The sequence below is a fragment of the Lichenostomus cassidix genome, chromosome 15, assembly GCF_008360975.1.
Source record: "Lichenostomus cassidix isolate B80296 chromosome 15, HeHo_3.0, whole genome shotgun sequence".
NCBI lineage: Eukaryota > Metazoa > Chordata > Aves > Passeriformes > Meliphagidae > Lichenostomus > Lichenostomus cassidix.
The window spans coordinates 10203217-10215560 of record NC_139496.1 but is presented as its reverse complement, the minus strand read 5'-3'; the positions used below and the strand labels follow the sequence as shown (position 1 = coordinate 10215560).

Here is a 12344-nt window from a genome sequence, read left to right as displayed (position 1 = left end):
TTTACATTTTGCAATAAAGTGAAATTTAGGTGTTTTAAATGTTCCAAAATTATGTCAGAGCAATTTCTAAATTTTATACTATTTGCTTGTGGTTACATTAGATTTCACATACTTCCCTTCTTAGCCTTCTCTGTCCCCAATTATTTTTATTATTCACTTAGTCAACTGAATCAGTTTTAGTGGATTTTCCCTTGATAAACTTGGCTGAAAATAGTAATAAACTGTAAACAAAACAATAAATCCTATGTATTTTGAAGGCTGGATAAGCCATTTTAGTAAAGCATGACTTGGTTTTGCCATAAATGCAGTGTTAGTTATGTTTGCCTGCAGTCATTATTCTCTGCTAAGTTTCAGAGGGATTGTCTCCTTGAGGTCAAGTTAAAGTTCTTTTGATGATAACCTGCCAAAGATCACTTTGCTTCTTGATCTACGAGTTGCAGGTGCTTGGAGCTTGCTTTTGATTGCTTTACATTCTTTATTTTCAAATGAGTAGGAGGAGAAATGGTTGCAAGTGTTCTGTAGGATGCAAATTGCCCTCATTTAATTGGTATTAAAAGACTTGTTTGGCTTAAATAGTAACGCATTGATTTGTAGACATTTAGATGAAGCAAGATGTACCACTCATTTCAATGCAAGTTACAAGTTTTCTACACATAGGTAATATTTGTTCTTAGCATTTTAATTGAATTGTTTTTTTTTTTTTTAATCTTCTTACCACTCTCTTATACTTTTAGGAATGTTAATCTGATTAATTTTATAAGCCCTAGTACTCAAGTATGTGCAAGCATTGTCTTGTTCACCTCTGCAGCACTGATAGGTATTAGGTGAATAAATATTTTTACTCTCAGGGCTAAATTATGGAAGTAAAATTGGGGATGTAAGGTTAATTGTCACTGGAACAGCTACAATTGGAACTTGGGTGTCTCAGGGAAGTAAATACCTTGCTCACCTTTCTTTTTCTTCTAGACTTCAGTGCTGCCTCTGTTTCTCTGGTTTTTTTGTTGGTTTTTTTTTTAATTTCTGATTTCAAAATTGACCTACTAAATTAGAATCTCCAGGGAAAGCCTTTTTGTGAGCTGCAGCCCATTGCTCCGGGTGAGTGCAGTTGTTTGCTCTAACAGATGGACTGGTTAGCCTGATTTTACTGAGGGCATTTGTTTCCTGTGCCATATTGTGATAAATGCAGATCTGCCTTCCACTGAATTTTTAATGGTAATGTAATCTGCAAAATTATGTTAAATATATGTTTTTAATGACGTGAATAGATTTGATCTTTATGTGTTTTGATGTCATATCTTTTCCCTGAGTGATTCAACCCCCTGATTTTAGTCTTTCATCCCTGTCCACCTCCAGCAGCCAGTGCTGCTAAAGGGACAAACAAGATTATGATCCTTTATGTGCATTATCAGCAGAATTGTCTGTTCAGTGCTGATCAGCTGTACCACACCCACAGAGGAATTGTTCTTGGATATAAAATTTGGCTTGCAGAATGCTTCTTATTCCTGATGCAGAAGAACCCAACCTAATTTTAATACCCCAAGCAGAGTTTGAAGGGCTGGTAAGTAAGAAACCCCCTAGTTGTTAAACATTCCTCTGCCATCTTCTTCTAGTCCCACAAATTTAACTCACGGTTGCATTCAAAATGAAGTTCATGTGATTTCCAATGCCTGAGTGAAAATATTTTCCCAATGCAAACATGTTAGCCATCCATCTTGTTACTTTAACTAAATCTACATGTAGAAAAAAAGATCAGTAAGAATGACAAATCAAACCCCACAGACTTTTAAACCAAATTTTGAAATAGGAAGTTGCAGGAGAAGATAATTTCAAGTGAGAATGACTACGCTGCTGGTTTGGATCAAAGGCCATGTCAGTAGTGCTTCTTGCAATAATTTCAGACTTTAAAAAAGGAGGTATATTAGAAGAAAAAAAAAGCAGAATGGAAAGTGTAAGAAATAAAGAAGAAAACTGGCGTTTTCTTCTCCAGGGCGGCAACTTTTAATCTCAATTAAAGCAGTCAGGCTAGCAGAGCAGCATGCTAATACTACTACAGAGAGTCAGAGAATACAAATGACCTTTGTGGATTTGGTTTTTGCTGCTTTTCCTCCTGATTGAAAAGGATGCCCAGCAGTTGTCTTAATTGGACGTTAATTGATACATATTCACAGGAAGTAGAGTCTGTGATCTTGCAGCTTGTTTGTATGAAAGAGTATAATGGAACAAAGTGTGACGAAGTTTTTTTAATGATCACAGTGGCATAGTAGAGTAGTAGGAATTTTAAAATTATCTCAGAAAGATTTGGGGAGTCATTACCGGAACAGACTTAGCTGCATTCATACAGCTTTAATATTCTGTCGTAGACATTAACAACATAATTAAACTAAAGATAAACCTTATAATTATGACCTCATACCTCCTGTCAGTGATATTCTCTTACACTTTCTTGAGTCCTCGTGATGATATAAAAGAGGATGATGAGACAGAATGCAGGGGTAGCTCAAACTACTCATCTTTCAAAACCATCAGTCACTGTTCCAAGTTATGAAGTGTTCCCTGATGAGCTGTGCTCAGTCACTCCTGAAGACACCTGTCCCCTCTTGGATGTCACTGTACCCACACACAGCATGGGAACATGGGAAGGAATGTGCTTAGCACTTCCCAGTGCTGGATTCAGTGTGGCAGGAAAGACATCACCTTTGTCCAAATGTCTGTGGCTCTGAGCTAAGAATTATGTTTTCATTTCTATTGCTATTTTTACTAGAACTGAGTAAACTCAAGCAGTACATCCCCTTTGAAATGACACTGAGCTCTGAGGGGGATCCTGTCTTATTGCTTTGTTCCAGTGACACCTGTAAATGGGATCCAGAAATAATGTTAAGTAATCCATGCTTGCATGAGGATGTACTGTAGGAAAACCAAGAAAGTAAAAGTCTTTATTAAAGTGCAGGAACATGTAAGAACAGTTACACAGAAAGAGAGATTTAAAAAGTATTGGAAACTTGTAGCGGTTAATCTGTAATAAAAGCAGGTTATCATAAACCACTTCTGAGACTCAGCCCAGCAAGACCATGCAAAGGTAGTGGAAATATTCCTGTTCTCAGAAAGTAGTATTTAAAACTAAGCATATTGCTTCAAATGAGACTGGCTGAAAATGCATTTTTGTGTGTGTAAAAAGGAGGTAGGAAAAATTATTGAAACTGTGAACTCTGCAGGAACAGTCATCTAAACATAAAATGTTTAAAATCTAAAAAATGACAAGTTGTGGTCATCCTCAGTGTCTAGGAATTGACAGTTTTGAGCTGCAAGCCCAAAAGGGAAGTGTCTGTTGCTATTCTGTGAAGCAGCCAAGCCTTTACCTGCAAAGGCCACACAGAAGCTCTGCATGGAATTAGGCAGGGTTTGAGGGCAATGCCTCCCATGCTCCTCTTTCCCTGGGCTGTGCTGGTTAGATAAAGCGAAATGTCAAACTGCTGGCAGTTTAACAGTGTTCAACTGGCTGCTTTTTCTGGTTTAAATTAGGAACTGGATGGCTCTTTAAAATGGTTCAAGTTTCCTGAAGGCAGATCTCTAAAAGTCACTCTGCATGCAGAAAGCCCGGCCTCTCCTAATCCATCCTTTTTGCCTGGAACAACAAACTGACTGTAACCTGAAGAGCAGCTTCTCCTACTTCTTCTCCTGACAGTGGCTGTGGATCTCCCTTTAATACAAAACCATTTCAATGTGATTGAAATGGCAGCCTGTGCTGAAAGGTTTTAATGTGATATTTTTGGAGTTCTGGTTATGACCTTGTCTGTCCTCACCTGTGAATCTGTACCAGTGCTACTCTAATATATGCAGATAGAAGATGTTTGGTGTTTAGGAGTGTGATAAGCTGGCATCCTTCAGTGCATATGTTCCCTGGAAGGCATGGTGGAGTCTGTAGGAGCAGACAGGAGAGGCAACGTAGAGTTAAGAAGCAAAGAGAGCAAGGCAGTGCTGAGAAGGTGAAATGTTTATCTGCCAATTTTAGTTTCCAGTGTATTTAATACTTTATAATGTCAGTTGCTTGGAAACCAGTGTTTTGTGCCCTTTTGCTGCTTGGCAGAAATCACTCTAATTGGCATGTTTCTAGCACTGTCACTGCTGGCAGTTTGCAGCATTTTTTTTTTCTCCAGAAGCAAAATTTTTCTTTTACATGAATGATGGCTCACATTAATTAGACAGCAGTCATGGGGAAAGACAGCCATTTAAGTGTATGGATGTATGAACCATTATCTCTATCATCAATCACTGGGAAGACTGCTATTCTTATCAGCATTTCTGCCTTTCCAGAGGCTGTTCCTTTGAGTCTCAATTCCTTTCCTTTTAGGCAAAAATATTTGTTTATGTTTGAGATTTCTTAAGTGGAAATAATTCATCCTTATTAGATTTTACTACTTATCTAATAACTGTGTAATCCCACATCTTCTGATGCCCCAATGACACATTGTCACTGGATGTGTGAACAGTGCTGATGTCTAAATTGAGGTTTTCATTATTTAGCAGTAAAATGTCATTGCTCTGTAAATACCTTTATGTAGTAACACAAGACATTAAGTCGTGAAAATTGGTTTCTACTTTCACATGAAAATCTTGAGGCAGCATTATTTCCTGGTAGAGGATCAGGGTCCCCAGTGGAGCTCCACTTAACAAGCAGTGAGTTTTTATTGGTAATATGAACACAAAGTCATTATTGTACATTCTTACAGCTAGAAAATGGAAACCCCAGAAATCTCCACATGACTTTTTTTTTTCTTTTGAAGTTCAGTAATAGCTTACTAAATAGCTTTTTGGAGAAAAGTTGAAAGCAAAGCCCTGAAATCTCACAGGTTTGTTTTTCAGCCCTTCATGAATACAAAACTGACTTCTTAGTGCTGCTCTGGAAGTACTTGCCCTGCTCACCTTTGTTTATGTGCTCCTCCTGAGACAGTTTTCTTTGTATCTCCCTGTAGCCAAATGTGTTTGGGCTTCTCAATGTCAGAGAACCTCCTATTTTCCAAGCAGAGGTTCTGCCTCATTTCATAGTGGAAGCAGCATCTGTGTTTTAACATCTTTGTAGTTAATTGAAAACCACTCTGAGACACTTTAAATACACAGTACTACATGAATGCATCTACCTGTGACATCTCCTATCACAGTGTGGGTGGTGTTTTGACTACTGAAGATCTTTTTCCTGCCACACAGCCTTGTGTGAACATACCACAGATTTGCTCATGTCTTACTTGAACTTGTTTTGTGACTTATTTCCAGGTCAGATTTCCATGTGATAATAATGTTCATCTTTCCCATTATGCAAACCCTGGTTTTGTTTTTTAAACAGACATTTGAGTACAGAATATTGTATTCGTCTGCAGGAGAATGAAATGGGAATCAACATCTGAAACAATGTGAATATTCCAGATTGTTTGTGTGTCTTCAACTGCTCCAGACAGATGTTGATGTGGTACTGCTTTAGTTCCTTGGCAGAATCATCAGTGGTTCAGCATGGTAAATGATCACAGATGTCTGAGTTTCTGTGGGTAGGTACCTAAATCTAAATTTAAATTTAATAGATTTTTATGTCATTATCATCTGGTCTTCACTGAATTAAAGAAAAGTGGGTGGATGAATGTTTATCCATTTGGTTCTTAGTGTGCAATTATTCATGCATTGAATAGGAGCAGTCAACACTGTGCTCCTGATTCCTTGTGTGGGCATCTCTAACTTGGCTGTGAGCACTACCAAGCCAGAATTCATTATTAGTTTGCATTAGTCTCTACATTTGAGCTGTGAGTAGTTGCAAACATTTTCTGTCCACATGCTAAGCTTTCAGAGCATGACCCAAATTCAAAGCTCAGTAGTAGGACTTGCTGGCTCAGGCTCACCACCATGTTAATTCAACTTCAGGGCTTTTCGTCATTTCAGGAATAAATTTCAGGATAATGTGTGTGCCCTGTAATAACTCACTGAGTAATTTTTAAGTGAACAATGCCCTAATTCTCATTTACAATGAGACTGTCTTACATCGCTCAGGAGAGGTGATGGAGCAGCCCTAATGTAAATAAATTTGGGACATACTGGCATGGATATAAATTACAATGCTGAATGTAAAACCCTGAAGTACTCAGTAAAATGGTCAGCAGCTCCAGTGTTTGCTGATAAGAGAATGGAACACTGGCATAAATCAGTATCACTGTTGTCAGTTTGTGAGAAATGCAGAGTTTGCTCTCCTATTGTTCTGTGCATTCTCTGTAAATAAGAAAAGCACTGTGTCCATATGGATTTTCTTATATCATGGCAATTCCTGCAGTTTCACAATTATTTGCTGTTTAGGTGTTAGAGCATCGTGTCAGAAAGTTAAGGGACATGTAAGAATTGTTTCAGCTATTAGAATGCAGCAATAGCTCCAGTGGAGTCTGATGTGTGCTAATGCAGATACATCCAGTATATATTTGGGGGGACTGGAATGATTAAAACTTAAGTGTCTTATTCAAAGTGAAACAGCAGTGAGGGCAGCAGTGTGTAATCAGCTGAAATCTGATTAATGTGGTGTTAACACTTGTGCTCCTGCAAGGACTTGCCACAACAGCCTGAATGCTTTGGATTGTTGGAACTTCCATTTTATTTTGTGTTCAAAAAAAACAGATCTTCCAGTACCATCATGGCCCCAAAACTATGGAAGAGCATAGATTTCAAATTAAATCCAAGTGAAGTCAGCTTCCTGCTCTCCCTGCTTCCTTCAGTGGAAACTGCTTTGAAATCTTCAGGGTCCAGATGCTCACTGGCCTCATCTGAGATTTGTGATGGGATCACAGCTCATGATGGCATGGCTGCAGATAATGCAAAGTGCTCATTTAGAAGATTTATAAAGGGTTTTAATACACAGTGTTAGTCTGTAGTGTTCAGGAAACAGTTTAACTGTATTTGCTGTCATTTCAAAGTTGTTGCCTCCTGCTCTTTCTTTTTTATAAAGAAATGGATTGTTATTTTCTGCTATAGAAAATACTTACTGGGAATGGTTTAAGTTGCAGTGTGGATTAAGTCACATTTGTTTTTCACCTGGGAAGCTTTAGCTCCTCTTCAGTTTGTCATTACTGCAGCAAGTCAGGCAGTGCCCAGCAGGTACCTCCCAACACCCTCAGCAGGGTCTGGCCTGGTGCCCAAAGAGGAGCTTTTATGGGTCTAGCAGGGAGCTGTTGCAGAGGCACATTGAAATGCTTTTATGAAAATAAAGGAAATGGCCTTTAGAAAGCCTGTGCTCTCAGTGGCTTTCAGAGCAGTGACACATGGGTTTCATTTATATTTTCAATTGGCTGTAAGCGTCTGGAAAAAGCTGGATTCTTTCTAACAGTGTCCGGAGCAGGAGATGTTCTGTCATTAGCTTTGTTGATATAAAGGCTGATTCCATTAAGGTAAGAAAATTGAAAAAGCCATTTTATGAAATGGTGGCTAACGGTTTCCATGATCAGAGAAATACCTATGTATACATTGCTTGATAGAAACATAATCCTTTTATCTAGTGCTCAAAATTTTTGTTCACCATGAATGTTCAGCCTTAGAGAATCAAGCTGGTATAAATGGTCTGCAACTCCAGCTTTGGGAAATGGGGCAGAGGGAGAGGAGCAGGAAGAGTTAATGAGGCTGAAGCACCTGGTGATACCACCCAGTGCATCAAATACAGACCCTTAGTGGGGCACAACCTTCTTCCCATTTTTCTGGCTATTTCTGGCTGGAGTCAGACCAGCTGAGCTGAGCAAGGGTTTGGCATCACATCAGTCCTTTAATAACCATCTCTCCCCTGAATTTTTTTTTTTTACCCTGTAGATATGAGGTTATCAGTCATAAGATTTGATTTTCTGGGACAAATACATCCTTAGTGTGATTCCTTTGAATGTAGTGAAGAAGACCCAAGGTACTTTGACTAGTAAAAATTATGTAAAATAACCTGGTAAATAACTATTACAGCTTCCTGATGTTTTACTAGCACCTAAATTATAACTAAGACAAATTTAGGATTTCCTTTTACTTTTATGAGTAATTTTTCACTCAAAGGCACCAAGATTTCCAAATCTTAGCAGTAAAAGTTCAATTCCCCAACACTTTAATGGCCAATTAACTGATGACCTTGAGTCTCTAAAGGACTTACAGAGTAATTTAGTAAGTGCACAGTTACACCAAGCACTGAAAATACACTTGCAACCAATTTTCTGTATGCGCAGTATGCTGCTGGGTCACTCCTTTGTGCATGTCTTTGACCCTTATCTATAATAATATATTCCTGCAGAGAAAACTGGAATTATTCCATAGTACATTATTACTGCTCAGAAAACTCTTTTAATGTTCATGCTGATAAAGATATTAATGTAGAAGAATTAGACATATCCTTTTGTCTGAACGGCACTTGAAAATCTGTGTTGTGACTACAGTTGACTGAAGCTCAATTACTTTAATAAACGTGTTCCAAATTTCACCTTGATTACATTTGCATTTTAATGAATGATTCTCGCCTACTTGTCAAATAGGCAGCCCAGCTAAATTTATTAAGTTGTTGTATAAACAGGGTATTGTGATGCCCAAATTCAAATGGAGAAATATTTGATGTCATATTCCAGCAATATGTTGTAAATCTACGGTGTAGAAAAGTACATTGGTTATTTCTATTTTAATTTTGAGTTTATTTTACTGGGGTTTTTTTAAAGAGCCCATGAAGCTTTAGGATCATTCACAAATAACCCAGAAAAAAGGAATTATGAGAGGATTTTTGTATGTGTGTTTAAATCAGGTGGTTATTACAGCTCTTTTATATGCTGCTTTCCTGTTAAATGTCCTGTTATTTATTTCTTTTTCCGTGGTTGAGAAGGAAGGATGGAGTGAAGTGCTCCCTAAAGTGGTGAATTTGGTGCTGGATCAGCTGCTGCATTCTTGCTCCCTTTTTACTCCAAGCCTGCAGAGTACCTGTGTGCCAAATCCCTTTCACTGCCATCACCTTTGCTTTTTCTACTTCTATTTTTTTTTAACCTCTGTTGTCATCCCACAAGGCAGCACATTACAGTCACTTCTTTCTCCTTCTCCTGCAGTAATGCCCTGCTGTTCCCTCCAGCTCTCTGACAGGCTGCACTGGCACCTTCCCTTTTCCTAAACACTGCAGCCTTCCAAGAGCATGTGGAAATCAGCAGTGAGCAGGCAGCTCCAGGGCAGTGACAGCTGAGCTCACACAGGGAGCCCAGTGCTGCTATAAATTAGAATTAGGCAGGGAGTTTTTTGAACCAAGTACTGGACAAAGTGATGCTGAGCTCAAGACATCCAATAGTTCACCTGTGTGATGCTGAAAGAGATAAGGGAAAGTTCTTCCAGTTCATACTGGGGAATTGCTGTCCTTTGCTATCATATTGCAGAAGAAGACACTAATGTTGAATTCTTGAATATAGAAGAATGTGAAATCACCTTTAAAAATTGATTTGGTGGGCAACAGAGATATCAATCAATTTAATAGTGTGTGATCAGAGCACTGACTAAGTTGTGATGATTTTTGGCAGGCATCAGCTCAGTTCTGTGAAGAAAGGTGGAGGATACTTTCATGTACTTGGTCAGGAATCACTGGAGGGGAAGAGCTCACTGAAAGTAGCCCAGCAGGCTCAGGGCACACAAGAAAGAGCTGAGTTCCAGCCACCCAAATATTCCTCTGATGTGGAGGAGTCAAAGGAATAAATAAACATGTAAGTCAGCTCAGAGGGCTTTGGGTGATCTGAGGGCAGTGGTTTTAAAGAGCGACAATTTCCAGTTTCTGTCATTCCTTGGTATTGAGACAGTTCCCTTGGATGGACTAGAAAGGAATAATGCTTAAAGTCTGGGTAAGTGAGCAGCTGTAAACTTGGCAAGCGTGAGGGGAAAAAAGTGCTTGAAGTGGTTTAAAAAGGAGGAATTTTAGATGGCAGGAAGAAGGTGAGTGAACTCTGGAGAGGTTTCATAGCCACCTCAGAAATGAAAAGGAAAAGCCTGGTGAGCTTGTGTCGTGCTTTTTTTCCCCCAGTGGAACCACAGCAGTAAGAATAAAAAAGAATTGCACTCAGCAGAAATGGCTGGGTTTCTTCACGAGTCCACACCTGTTACTTACAGCCTTCTTCAGGTTTTATCTCCTTTTGAACACTGGATTTTCTTCAGTCCTTTGGCTCTCACTGCACCTCTAATGCCTGTTGAAACACTGTAGTTCTCACACCTGCCAGCCCTCACTGTGTGATGATTAAATCCTTGCTCAGCAGGACAGAGCAACTCCTCTAGAGGTTACAGACCTTTGGAGATTTAGTGCCTCAAAAGCTCATCCATCTCCAGCAGTCTTTTCTCATCACTTTGCTGTGGCTTTTGCCACTCCCAGGTGCCACCTTCTTCTCATGAGCTGACTCTCAACTTGGAAAACTCACTCACTCTCCACAGTCATCAGAAATGTCATCACACTCTAGTCATGAATTGAGACAATATATAACCATTAATAAAAAAAAAAGAAATAAACTCTGTCCTGGCAGGAAAAAACAGATTAAAAAAGCAAAGAAGAAGCACAGAGAGGCTGAGTAATTTGCAATGGAAAAGTATCATATTTACTAGAGTGACATAGAATTTCCAGCAGTGTAAATGGTCACTAATTAAATAACTAGAAAAGGTGGGAAAGGAACAAAGTATTCCTAAGAGAGAGTGTGAAGGAAGGAGAAAACTGCCAAAAGAGGCTCATGGCAGTGAATGAGCAGCACCCACAGCCTGTAAAGAGCTCAGTTTTTCTGTTATGTTGGTTTGGCCAAGACCGTTCTCATTGGGGTGAATCTTTTCAACCTAATCTTTATTATTTTGTGTGCCCACAATACGGTAAAGCAGGAAAAACTGAACAGAATTTGAGGCACATCTTGAAACTTTGGCCTCATGTATATAATCCTACTACCTCCAGTGGCATTATTCCAAGAGAAAACAAGTGGAATGGAATGCCAGCAGTGTGTCAGCATATTTTCTCAAACAAATCCATCACATTATTTCCTCTGCTTCCACATGTGATTTCACATAAATGCTTAATTGCTAATAATAAGCAGTAGTACAAATGTGTGAATACAAATAATACTGTATTTATAATTTATAAAGTACTGTAAGCATATTATAAATAAATGAAAATTATATATCCTGGTAAACATAGAAATATCCAAACTTTAATATTAATAAATGCTAATAAGTGCAGTCATTAACAATTTAGAAATGCATCTAAGTATTCTTTTAAAAGCTAAGAAGCAGAGGAAGTGTGATGAACACAATAAACAATTTTATTGGCTCTATCTTAATTTCACATACTACTTTTTTTAACTTCAGTCTTTCTTTTTTCCCACAGGAGACAGCCTCATGAGGAAGTCAGGAAAAAAGGAGAAAAAGATGACCTTGCAAGCTTTTATTAGTGTTTATACCAGTGTCTGGATTCCAAGCCACCCTGGAGCAAAAAGGTAAATTTGAAGGAAGATTCATGTCATGGTAGGACACGAGTGAAACTCAGAGTGACACAGACCCATAACAGCTACACCCAGAGCTGCTGTTCAGCTGCTGAACTTGGATTCTGAGATTTCACGACTTGGTGGTGACAGAATCTGTTTTTACTGACAGCTACTGTTAAATCCTAGCATTAAATGACTGAACCCTAATGAATTAATGAAAGGGAGAAGGCAGTGCTTGTACCATGTTTGTTCCTCTGTAGTTTATATTAGTCACTAATACACATTGTCTAATCTGTTCTAAGTTTATTGACCCAATTTCTCAGCAAAAGCGTCCTTTTGTATTTACATTTGCACGTGGAATAAGCTGAATGCCACAGATAATATTAAGTTGGAAAAAGATGGATCCAACATTTAAAACTCACACACACTATCTTTACTCAAAGGCAAGACTTAGAAGCTCCTGTAGAAATCCAAACCCCCAGGAACCCACACCATAAATGCCAGAATTCTCCTAGGTTTGAAAGCACTGGGCACGTCATCAAGATAAGCCCGTTGGAAATTTCACATCCAAAAATATATTTTGAAGACACAATTATGTATTAACACCAGGAAAACTTTGAGAGGTGTCTAGAATCTGGGATAACTAAAAACTCCCACTGCAGAAATAATTGGATGTGTCTGTCTGAGCCCACACAGTGCCAGCTGGGCTCTCTCCTTGACTAGAATGTAACATGTTGGTTTCTCCTCTTCCCAGTGAACACCTTTTCCAGCATCTCTGTGCCACACAGTGGCTTTGGGAAGCTTTGGCTCTCAAATCCAACACTTTGACCCATTCCATATTGACCTGCTGGAATCTAAGGGGAAGGAACCAGGCACTAGGGATCTTTT

At 38.8% G+C, this 12344-nt stretch overlaps 1 long non-coding RNA gene across 3 annotated transcripts in view; it reads left to right on the top strand.

Moving 5' to 3' along the window:
* Positions 1-12344, top strand: part of LOC146430413 (uncharacterized) — a 47198-nt gene that overhangs the window by 22308 nt on the left and 12546 nt on the right. For all 3 annotated transcript variants that reach the window (XR_014855359.1, XR_014855360.1, XR_014855358.1), the window contains 3 exons: positions 5373-5541; positions 9546-9713; positions 11360-11490. This is a non-coding gene — a long non-coding RNA (uncharacterized LOC146430413). The remainder of the gene's footprint in view (positions 1-5372; positions 5542-9545; positions 9714-11359; positions 11491-12344) is intronic.